The sequence below is a fragment of the Triticum aestivum genome, chromosome 5B (genome assembly GCF_018294505.1).
Source record: "Triticum aestivum cultivar Chinese Spring chromosome 5B, IWGSC CS RefSeq v2.1, whole genome shotgun sequence".
Classification (NCBI taxonomy): domain Eukaryota; kingdom Viridiplantae; phylum Streptophyta; class Magnoliopsida; order Poales; family Poaceae; genus Triticum; species Triticum aestivum.
The window spans coordinates 509,983,929-509,994,824 of record NC_057807.1 but is presented as its reverse complement, the minus strand read 5'-3'; the positions used below and the strand labels follow the sequence as shown (position 1 = coordinate 509,994,824).

General features: G+C 46.4%; 1 pseudogene; it reads right to left on the bottom strand.

Moving 5' to 3' along the window:
- Nucleotides 1–2,408: 2,408 nt before the first annotated feature.
- Nucleotides 2,409–4,815, bottom strand: LOC123116649 (uncharacterized; annotated as a pseudogene).
- Nucleotides 4,816–10,896: the final 6,081 nt, after the last annotated feature.

The following is a 10,896-nucleotide window of genomic DNA, read 5'->3' as shown; positions in this document are numbered from 1 at the left end:
TAGTTTTCGGTCACTTTTTTTAAAATGATAGTTCTGTGGGACGCAAACCCCTAAAGTGGTAGTTTTTTGTCAATCACTCCGACATTTCTAGTAACAGTGCTCGCAGCATCACCTTTGTCGACCATGCATGCTAATTAAGCTGGAATGGAAGTATGGGTGGACAAACTGCGCGAGAGAAATCATAGCAACAGATAGAGTCGAGCAAGTTTCATCAGCAGATAAGATGCTGTCAGTACGATTCTTTGCGGTTTTACTTGTACAGTTGTACCATTGACAGGTCATAATCTACCCTTTTTTTATTTTTAATTTTTAATTTAATAATAAAGCAAATAGTGTTTCTGTCGTCCGTCCAAATAATTGCCCCCGAATTAGCTATAAATTACCCGCTATGCCACCCGTAAGTTAAAAAAACGATTCGGTTTTTATTTTGAAAGCGCCGCCGTGCTCAGTGGTTTTATACGGGCGATGCCCTATTAATGACATAGATGCACTACCATCGTTGTGGCTAGAGGCTGTTGCTTCTACACAGCACACCAGGGTTCGAATCCTGGTAGTATTGTTTTTGTTGCCTCCTTTTTTCCTAGGCACCTCCTCCACACCATACGCCTTCATGGGCCGGGCCTACCCGCTGTGACGCTCTTGTTCTTTTTTCATTTTGTCTTTTCTTTTCTTTTCTCATTTCTGTTTTAGTTTTTTCTTCTTTAAATTTATTTGACAATTCTAAATTATAAAAAGTTTTCAGTTATAATTTTTCAGAGAAATTATAAAATATGAGTGAATTCAAAAAAAAAACTTCAGGAAATAATAAATTTTTTGCTGTTTTAAAAAATATTGGTGATCTTACGAAACTGTTCGCAAATTATGAAAAATCACAATCTGGAAAAACATGTCAGGAAGTACAATCATGTTCATGATTTTGAAAAAAAATATTGTGTATTCAAAACATATTCGTTAATCTGGAAAAAAATGTCAATGAATTTTTTTAGAAAATATTCAAAAAATTATATGTCTTTTGCGAAATTCAAAATCCAACCCCCAATTTAAAGAAGTCATCAATTCAAAAAATGTTAACTAAGTCAAAAAATATTCATGAATTAAAAAACTATTCATGCATTTCAATAAATGTTTCTATAAACAAAACAAATGTTCGTGATTTTATAAAGATGTCCTAATTTCAAAAAGATGTTTGTCGATTCAAAAAACTGTTCGCCGGTTCAGAAGTATTTTATGTCTAGGATTTGATTAGTTTTTGGAAAGTCTTTATATGTCTAGGCATTGAGAATAGTTCGTGGTCGATGAGATTTGTTTTAAAAGATTTAAATATTCCCTTGCGCGAGACGATGGCAAGTGTTTCGTGCAGCGACAAGCTCATTGCCTAGGATACCACGTCGAATGCGTTACGATCACGTGGACATTGTGTCCATCATCAACGAGAGTGGGAAGAAAGATATGTGACAACATGGTGAGCCACCGTGTTAAAATAAAGAACACTCATATGTCTAGATATTAAGTCATACTTATTTGGCTAGCATGTATTTTTTGTGTCTCCCGTTGCAACGCACCCCCCTAGGGGGATTGACTACCGACATCATTAAAAATCTTTGGTCTATTTCTTTTTTGTCATAAATTTGATGTCTCGTGTTCTTTGCTCTCTTGCATCATTTATTCTTAATTATCAATCTGTAAAACTGACATATTGGTGCAATTTCCCTGAACTCGAATTATTTTATTTTGGGTCTATAAATTTTCTGATTTTTTTGTTGTTCACCCGTTGCAACGCACGGGCACTGTTGCTAGTAATAACCAATGAAAAGAACAGATAGGTATAAGCTCAACAGCTGGGCAGCTTAGACACCAAGCTCACATCTGAGCCGGCTACGAAACACCACAGGCTCATCGACAGCTTACAAGTTAGGAACTCCACTAGAAATGCTAAACAGGTCGGTCGAAAACAATCCACAACACCAGATTCCTAGCTTGCAAATATAATTGTATCAGCGTAAAATTGCTCTGCCACTAGCAGGATAGAACACAATACACACTTGACAGCAGAGTAAAACAAGGGAGAAAGTACTCCAACAAGACGGGCAAGAGAAGTGCAGTTTTGCATAGATAACGTCTGAAGACAAACGAACTATGTGTGTCCTCTGTAGCACTAGGACAGAAAAGGTTTTTCAAGAAAAAAAATAAACAGACCCTGTCCGACCATATAACTTAACTACTTACATCTAACCCTTTCATAAAAAAACTACTTATATCTGACAGAGACTGAAAATCGACAATGTTTTCCACCACATGATTTAAAGCAAAAGCCTACTTGATTTAACTATTTAAGCCCCTGAATATCATGTCATTCGAAAAGGGGGGAAACCGCCGTACCTATGAAGAACAAGTTATCAAATGCAGTATTTATGAGCTCACAGCTACATCTTGAAAAATAATCTTGACAGCTGACCAATAGTTGAGGCCCCACATGATAATGTCACAGTTTTACTTCATTGCAATGCATACAACAACAGGTTAGTGTTACTTTGAATCGGAGTATCGACAGTATTGCTTTCTGATGGTCGCATAGCAAGAGTGAAGCTACTGTTTGTCAAGCTTTCTGCTTGCGTCCTCTTGAAACTCGAACCCAGCCTGACTTGGCAGCATTACTTTTGGATATGTCACCTGCTTGTGTGATTCGATCCCTGCTTGATTCAGCAGCCTTCCCTTTGTACATGTTATCAATAGGCTCCAAAGCTATGCAATCGCCTCCTTGTGGAATTCCATCTCTAGCTTTCCCTCTGTATCAGAGACAACAAAATGGGCCATGTTTAAGTGAATAAATTTTGCAGGTGCAGAAACAACAAGTCATAAAGCAAGAGCACATCTTCCAATGAGTTCTGGTTATAGAACACAAGTTCACTCCACCGAGCTCTCTTTCTGAATGCAGAATTCCCGTCACTCCTATACATCTCCGTATACTGAACATCTTACTAGAATGGAGGTTCTAGTGCCATACAAAACACGTGACTCTGTTCCCGATTATATATCAAATATTTAGTGTGGTTATTAGCTTAACTAGTTAGCTTGCCTCATTTTCTCAGTCTAAGCTACATATTTGAACTGAATTCATCTAGAGACATTCTAACAAGAGAAATATTATGTTGTAAGTGAATCTAAAATAAGTCCGCAAAATCCATACTCAGTAGCATCCCCTGGTTAGACCTATCTAATGATGCGGGTGTCCGCTATCATACTACCTTCTCTGAGATCAAACTGGTATGTAAAGCAAGAAAAATAGTTAAAACGCACTAGTTACAGATAATAACCTGGCAGACGACTCAGAAGTCAGATAGCTGGAGATCCCACTTTGAAGGTAGGTTTGAGTGAAGCCATATGTTCTTTTTCCATCAAATTTAGCGACTCCTTGTACAACCTTGTTCCTCATGTTCACAGCAAACACAACTGCCCTGCGGTTCATCTCTTTAGCCTTGGCCATGATGTAAACAACATCATCATCATGCAAACTCAGAGCAGGGTGACCTCCCTGGAGTCTCTCAAAGGCAGTCCGAGTGCCCTGACCATCCAATACATCATGAAGCAATTCACAATAACTCTGGTGCACTGGTATCTTGAACATATCGAGTGTGTGATCCTTCTGCCAGTTCTGCCAGGGCTCCATCATTTTCCATGTGTTGGCTTCAAAATGTTTGGTAGTCAAAGTGGTGTTGAAGGCTACTTGGCGCCGTTTGAACTTCAATCGCATCTCAAAGAAGTTGATATGGCCTTCCACAATGGCAATGTCTCGAAAACGCTCAGGAGAGCCTTAGCACCTCTTGTTCAAAGGTGGCGGCAATGCACAGTACCGAAGAACAGTGCGGCCCGTGAGAACCTCACAGAACAGAATGCCGTTCCATAGGTCGACCCAAGCCACCAGACCATCTTTGCCTCCGATAACCAGCACCTTGCTTGTAAGTATGCGCGAGAACCTCTCCGGTTTATCAACATGCATCAGCCTGGTGCTCCATGTCCAGGTCTTGGAGTCAAACTGGTGGAGGTCATACTGTCCGTGGACGCCTGGCCGCCTGCCCAGTGGATGGCGGCGATGATAAAGCTGCCGTCACCACGGCAAACAATGCCCGCTGAGCAGTCGGAAAAGACAAAGGAGCTGGCATCGGCTAGCCGGCGAAGAGTTGGGTTGGTGCCGGCCTGGTAGACATAGTAATGATTGATGTAACCGGTGGGACTGAGGTGTTTCTGAGGGCCAACAGCGGCGCGGAGGAGGACCAGGTCGTCCTGGGCGGCGACCACCATGGCGTATTGGTGAACTCGCTGGGTTCCACGCCGTTGGAGTGGACCGTGAGGCAGGAGACGCGCGGCGGGTGGGCGATCCAGAAGGTAACCCGGATGCGGTGGGCATCGGCGGTGGTGGCGTTGGTGCGGTCGTCGATGTAGGCGTGTATGTCGAGAAGGATCGACTGCGGAAACGAGTCCAGATCGTGGGGGTGGGTAGGCGACCGGACGTCCTCCGCTTCGTCGTCGTCCTCCTCCTCCTCCTCGTCTTCGTCGTCGTCCGTGTAGATCTCGTCCTCGGAGCAGGAGGAGTACTCGTCCTCCTCCGTCGGGATCTCGTCCTCGTCGATTCTGAGAGACGAGAAGTCGATTCCCTTCATTCCCAATCCCTTATCCTCCATGGCGATCGGTTGGTTGGTACTCCACAGCAATTGGTCTCGGAATTGAAGAGGGCGAATCAAGGGACCGGCGGCGGCGGCGGCGATCTAAGGTTGGCTGATTTGGGCATCAAGAGGATCGGATAGGAGGCAAGTGTGTGTCTCGTGGCGGCGGAAATAGGGACTCAAAACCCCTAGCCCGAGCGCAAAGAGGTTTCTAGGTTCGAGTCCCTACCGGCTACAGGTAAAGGGCGATGCTAGGCGCTGGCCGAGCGGCCCGTCGCCCACATCGGTCGCTCCTTGAGCCGTCAGATGCGTGCACGTAGCCGTCCGATCTGATCCCCTCCAGCTCGTCCTCCTTGAGAAAGCATCTTGTGCAACGGCAGAACTGATGCACCAGGCACTTATGGGCCGTTGGATGAGGAATAAGGGGACAGGATTCTGCCTCAAGGTGGGCTGCTGATACTTTTGTATACTCGTCCTCGTTTTTGTAGGAAACAACAAAGAGGCGCAAAATCTATTTCTCTGTAAGCTCTGTCACCTTACATGTCTCATCTCTTTCTGTATTTTTTTCAATACAGTTCGCATGAACTGCTACCACCAGAAGACAAGTTCATTTCAAATAGCTATATCAGTCGAGCCATGACCACTTTGAATCTGCACTCTTACTATCTGTGTGCATGGAAATGCTCCAACAACACTCCGGATGGATCACTCTAGATTGGTGCTCCATTTCATTTTGAAGATACATATTTAACAACAAAAAACATGGCACTAGTATCAACTGATCAGGTAGCAACATAGCATCAATTATCTAGTTCATGATGTGGAATGTGACGCCCCCGATTCAATCATACACGCAAACGTGTACTATCAAGATCAGAAACTCACGGAAGGATATCACAACACAACTCTAAAAATAAAATAAGTCATACAAGCATCATAATACAAGCCAAGGACCTCGAGGGCTCGAATACAAGTGCACGATCATAGACGAGTCAGCGGAAGCAAAAATATCTGAGTACAGACATAAGTTAAACAAGTTTGCCTTAAGAAGGCTAGCACAAACTGGGATGCAGATTGAAAGAGGCGCAGGCCTCATGCCTGGGATCCTCCTAAACTACTCCTGGTCGTCGTCAGCGGCCTGTACGTAGTAGTAGGCATCTCCAGTGTAGTAGGAGTCGTCGTCGACGGTGGCGTCTGGCTCCGGGGCTCCAACATCTGGCTGCGGCATCCAAGAAGAAAAGGAAAGAAGGGGGAAAAGAGGGAGCAAAGCAACCGTGAGTACTCATCCAAAGTACTCGCAAGCAAGGATCTACACTACATATCCATGGGTATATGTGTAAAGAGGCAATATTGGTGGACTGAACTGTAGAATGCCAGAATAAGAGGGGGATAGCTAGTCCTATCGAAGACTACGCTTCTAACTGCCTCCGTCTTGCAGCATGTAGAAGAGAGTAGATTGAAGTCCTCCAAGTAGCATCGTATAGCATACTCCTACCCGGCGATCCTCTCCTTGTCGCCCTGTTAAAGAGCGATCACCGGGTTGTATCTGGCACTTAGGAGGGTTTGTTTTATTAAGTATCTGGTTCTAGTTATCATAAGGTCAAGGTACAACTCCAAGTCGTCCTGTTACCGAAGATCATGACTATTCGAATAGATAAACTTCCCTGCAGGGGTGCACCACATAACCCAACACAATCGATCCCCTTTGGCCGGACACACTTTCCTAGGTCATGCCCGGCCTCGAAAGATCAACACGTCGCATCCCCACCTAGGCACAACAGAGAGGTCAGCACGCCGGTCTAAACCCTATGGCGCAAGGGTCTGGGCCCATCGCCTATTGCACACCTGCACGTTGCGAGGGCGGCCGGGAGCAGACCTAGCCTCCCTTATACAAGAGCAGGCGTTCCAGTCCAATCCGATGCGCGCCGCTCAGTCGCTGACGTCAAGAAGGCTTCGGCTGATACCACGACGCCGAGTGCCCATAACTGTCCCCGCGTAGTTGGTTAGTGCGTATAGGCTAGTGGCCAGACTCAGATCAAATACCAAGATCTTGTTAAGCGTGTTATTATGAAGTAACCGCGAGCGCCGACCAGGGCCAGGCCCACCTCTCGCCTAGGTGGTCTCAACCTGCCCTGTCGCTCTGCCACAAAGATCCACATAGAGGGTCGTCGGGATAAATGTCCTTTCAGCCCCAAATCCGTGAATCACTCGCGGGTACTCAACGAGCCGACCCGACTTTAGTCACCATGTGTATAGTATGTATATATGTATAGTATATACCTGTGATCACCTCCCGAGTGATCACGGCCCGATAGTATAGCAAGGCAGACTGACAAGAATGTAGGGCCAATGATGATAAACTAGCATCCTATACTAAGCATTTAGGATTGCGGGTAAGATATCAACGACTGTAGCAATAATGACAGGCTATGCAACAGAATAGGAGTAACCGAACAATAACATGCTACACTACTCTAATGCAAGTAGTAGAGAGAAGAATAGGCGATATCTAGTGATCAAGGGGGGGCTTGCCTGGTTGCTCTGGCAAGAAGGAGGGGTCGTCAACTCCGTAGTCGAACTGGGCAGCAGCAGCATCGGTCTCGTAGTCTACGGGAGAGAAGAGGGGGAAGAAACAGTAAATACAATGCAAACATAAGCATGACGATACATGACATGACAATGAGCGGTGTTAGGTGTGCCCTAATGCGGTAGTAGGTGATACCGGTGAAAGGGGGAAACAACCGGGGAAGTATCCCCGGTGTTTCCCGTTTTCGGACAGATGAACCGGAGGGGAAAGTTGCGGGTTCGCTATGCTAGGGACGCGTGGCGGACGAACAGGCTGTGTATTCGGATTCGTCTCGTCGTTCTGAGCAACTTCCATGTACAAAGTTTTTCCATCGGAATTATGGATTATTTTATATTAATTTTAAAGATGTAATCATTTTTAGAATTTATTTAATTATTTTACATCAACATTATCCAGAATAGTGTATGCTGATGTCATCATGACGTCAGCAGTCAACACAGCGTCGACTGGTTCAAACTGATGTGTGGATCCCAGCTGTCATTGACTGTTAACTAACCTAACAGATTAATTAACTAAGCTAAGTGATTAGGTTAACCTAATTAGTATTAATTAAGTTAATTAATTATTTAATATTTTTATTTATTACTTTTTTAAAATTCTTTTTTTATTAAAATGTTTTGGGGGGTTGGGCCCCGTTGTCCAGCGGCCCAGGGCCTAATGGGTGCGGGCGACGGTTTCGGGCGTGACCCAATCGGGCGCACGCCTAGGGGCGTCGTGGCGGACGAGGCCAGCAAGGCCGGGCGGTCGCCGGAGGGGCATGCCGGCGGGGGAACAGCAGGACGCCACTGGCGGCGCGGGCCGGCAGAAGCTGCCCCAGCAGCGGCAAGCTGAGGGGACGGCATGGCAGCACAAGTACAGCCGCAGGAACCAGAAGGGGGCGTGGGCGGCAAGGGGACGAGGCCGCGGCGGGGCGCACGGGCACACAGGGAGGGCGCGTAAGAGGAACAGCGGAGGCAGGGGCGCGGGAGCGCTCCGCGAGCGGGCGCGGCCACGCACGAGCGGGCGAGCGGGCACGGCCACGCACGAGCGGGCGAGCGCGGGGGCTGTAGTGGTGGTGGCGACAGCGCTGCAGCATAGCACTAACTGTTGCAGCTCGCGGCGGGGCACGACCAAGAGCGGCAAGGGGGGCGACAGCGTGGGCGACGCGGTGGTGCGCGTGCGTACGGTCGGCCTCGAGCAGAGGCAGGGAAGGAGGAGGAAGAGGTTGTGGCCTCACCGGGATTCGTAGGGCACGGGGCAGTGGTGCTCGAGGTGGGTGACGGGGATGAGGCGATGACGTAGAGGACAGCAGGGTGGCAGACCGGCGTGGTGGCTCCGGTATCGAGCGGCAGGGCTGCGTCAGGCGTCAAGGGTGTGGTCGCGGTCGGCGTGGCAAGGGGAGCCGTCAAGGGAGAGGGAACAGGGGTGCGAGGACGAGGGTGGGGGCCAGCGAGCCGGCACCAGGCGACGACCACGGGGTCAGCCCCGATCCGATCTGGATCGGGGGAAGAGGGAGAGACGAGGGAGTAAGGGGGAGTGGGTTGGTTCGTTTAGGGTTTCGGGGTGGAAAGGGGGTTATAGGGAGTGGGGGTGGGCCGGTGATACGTCTCCAACGTATCTATAATTTATGAGGCATTCATGCTATTTTATTATATGTTTTGAATGATTACGGGCTTTATTATACACTTTTATATTACTTTTGGGACTAACCTATTAACCGGAGGCCCAGCCCATATTGCTGTTTTATTGCCTGTTTCAGTATTTCGAAGAAAAGGAATATCAAACGGAGTCCAAACGGAATGAAACCTTCGGCAGCATGATTTTTGGGAACAATAGGATCCTGGAGACTTGGAGTTCACGTCAGAAGATCCTCGAGGAGGCCACGAGGGTGGGGGCGCCCCCCCCCTACTGGGCGCGCCCCCTGTCTCGTGGGCCCCTCGAGCACCTCCCAACCGACTTCTTTCGCCTATATAGTCCCACGTACCCAAAAAAATCCACGGAGAAGATAGATCGGGAGTTCCGCCGCCGCAAGCCTCTGTCGCCACCAAAACCTTTCGGGAGCCCGTTCCGGCACCCTGTCGGAGGGGGGATCCCTCACCGGTGGCCATCTTCATCATCCCGGCACTATCCATGATGAGGAGGGAGTAGTTCACCCTCGGGGCTGAGGGTATGTACCAGTAGCTATGTGTTTGATCTCTCTCTCTCTCTCTTGTGTTCTCTCTCGTGTTCCCTCTATGGCACGATCTTGATGTATCCTGAGCTTTGCTATTATAGTTGGATCTTATGATGTTTCTCCCCCTCTACTCTCTTGTAATGGATTGAGTTTTCCCTTTGAAGTTATCTTATCGGATTGAGTCTTTAATGATTTGAGAACACTTGATGTATGTCTTGCCGTGCTTATCTGTGGTGACAATGGGATATCATGTGCCACTTGATGTATGTTTTGGTGACCAACTTGCGGGTTCCGCCCATGAACCTATGCATAGGGGTTGGCACACGTTTTCGTCTTGACTCTCCGGTAGAAACTTTGGGGCACTCTTTGAAGTACTTTGTGTTGGTTGAATTGATGAATCTGAGATTGTGTGATGCATATCGTATAATCATGCCCACGGATACTTGAGGTGACAATGGAGTATCTAGGTGACATTAGGGTTTTGGTTGATTTGTGTCTTAAGGTGTTATTCTAGTACGAACTCTTGAATAGATTGATCCGAAAGAATAACTTTGAGGTGGTTTCGTACCCTAGCATAATCTCTTTGTTTGTTCTCCACTATTAGTGGCTTTGGAGTGACTCTTTGTTGCATGTTGAGGGATTGTTATATGATCTATCTATGTTATTATTGTTGAGAGAACTTGCACTAGTGAAAGTATGAACCTTAGGCCTTGTTTCCTACCATTGCAATACCGTTTACGCTCACTTTTATCATTAGTTAGCTTGCTGTTTTTATAATTTCAGATTACAAATACCTTTATCTACTATCCATATTGCACTTGTATCACCATCTCTTCGCTGAACTAGTGCATACAATTTACCATTGTATTGGGTGTGTTGGGGACACAAGAGACTCTTTGTTATTTGGTTGCAGGGTTGTTTGAGAGAGACCATCTTCATCATACGCCTCCCACGGATTGATAAACCTTAGGTCATCCACTCGAGGGAAATTTGCTACTGTCCTACAAACCTGTGCACTTGCAGGCCCAACAACGTCTACAAGAAGAAGGTTCTGTAGTAGACATGAGCCGGCTAGGTTAGTGGGCTGACCGGTTAGCTGGGTCGTGGCCCAGTGGGGGGGTTGGCCCTTGTTTTATTTTTGTTAGTTTGTTTTTCTGTTTTTTTATACTTTCCTTTTTCTTTATTTTCTTTTCTATTTTCTCTGTATTTACCTAACACTTTAGTTTTGTAAAAGCACATAGGTTGTACCTAATTTAGTAAACTTAACTAAGTCACATTCCGAACATTTTTGTTTTAATGTTTGAAAACTTTGGTTGTTTGCCAAAAATTCAAATTCAAATTCAAATCATTTTCAACTAACGCGATATTAGCGACAGTAACGGACGTGACATGGCGTCATTAGCAGAGGTTACTGTAGCTTGATTATCGATTTTTTTTGAAACTATGATGATTTTTATTGCAAATTCGGAAACTATACACCCTAATGGAGAAAAATC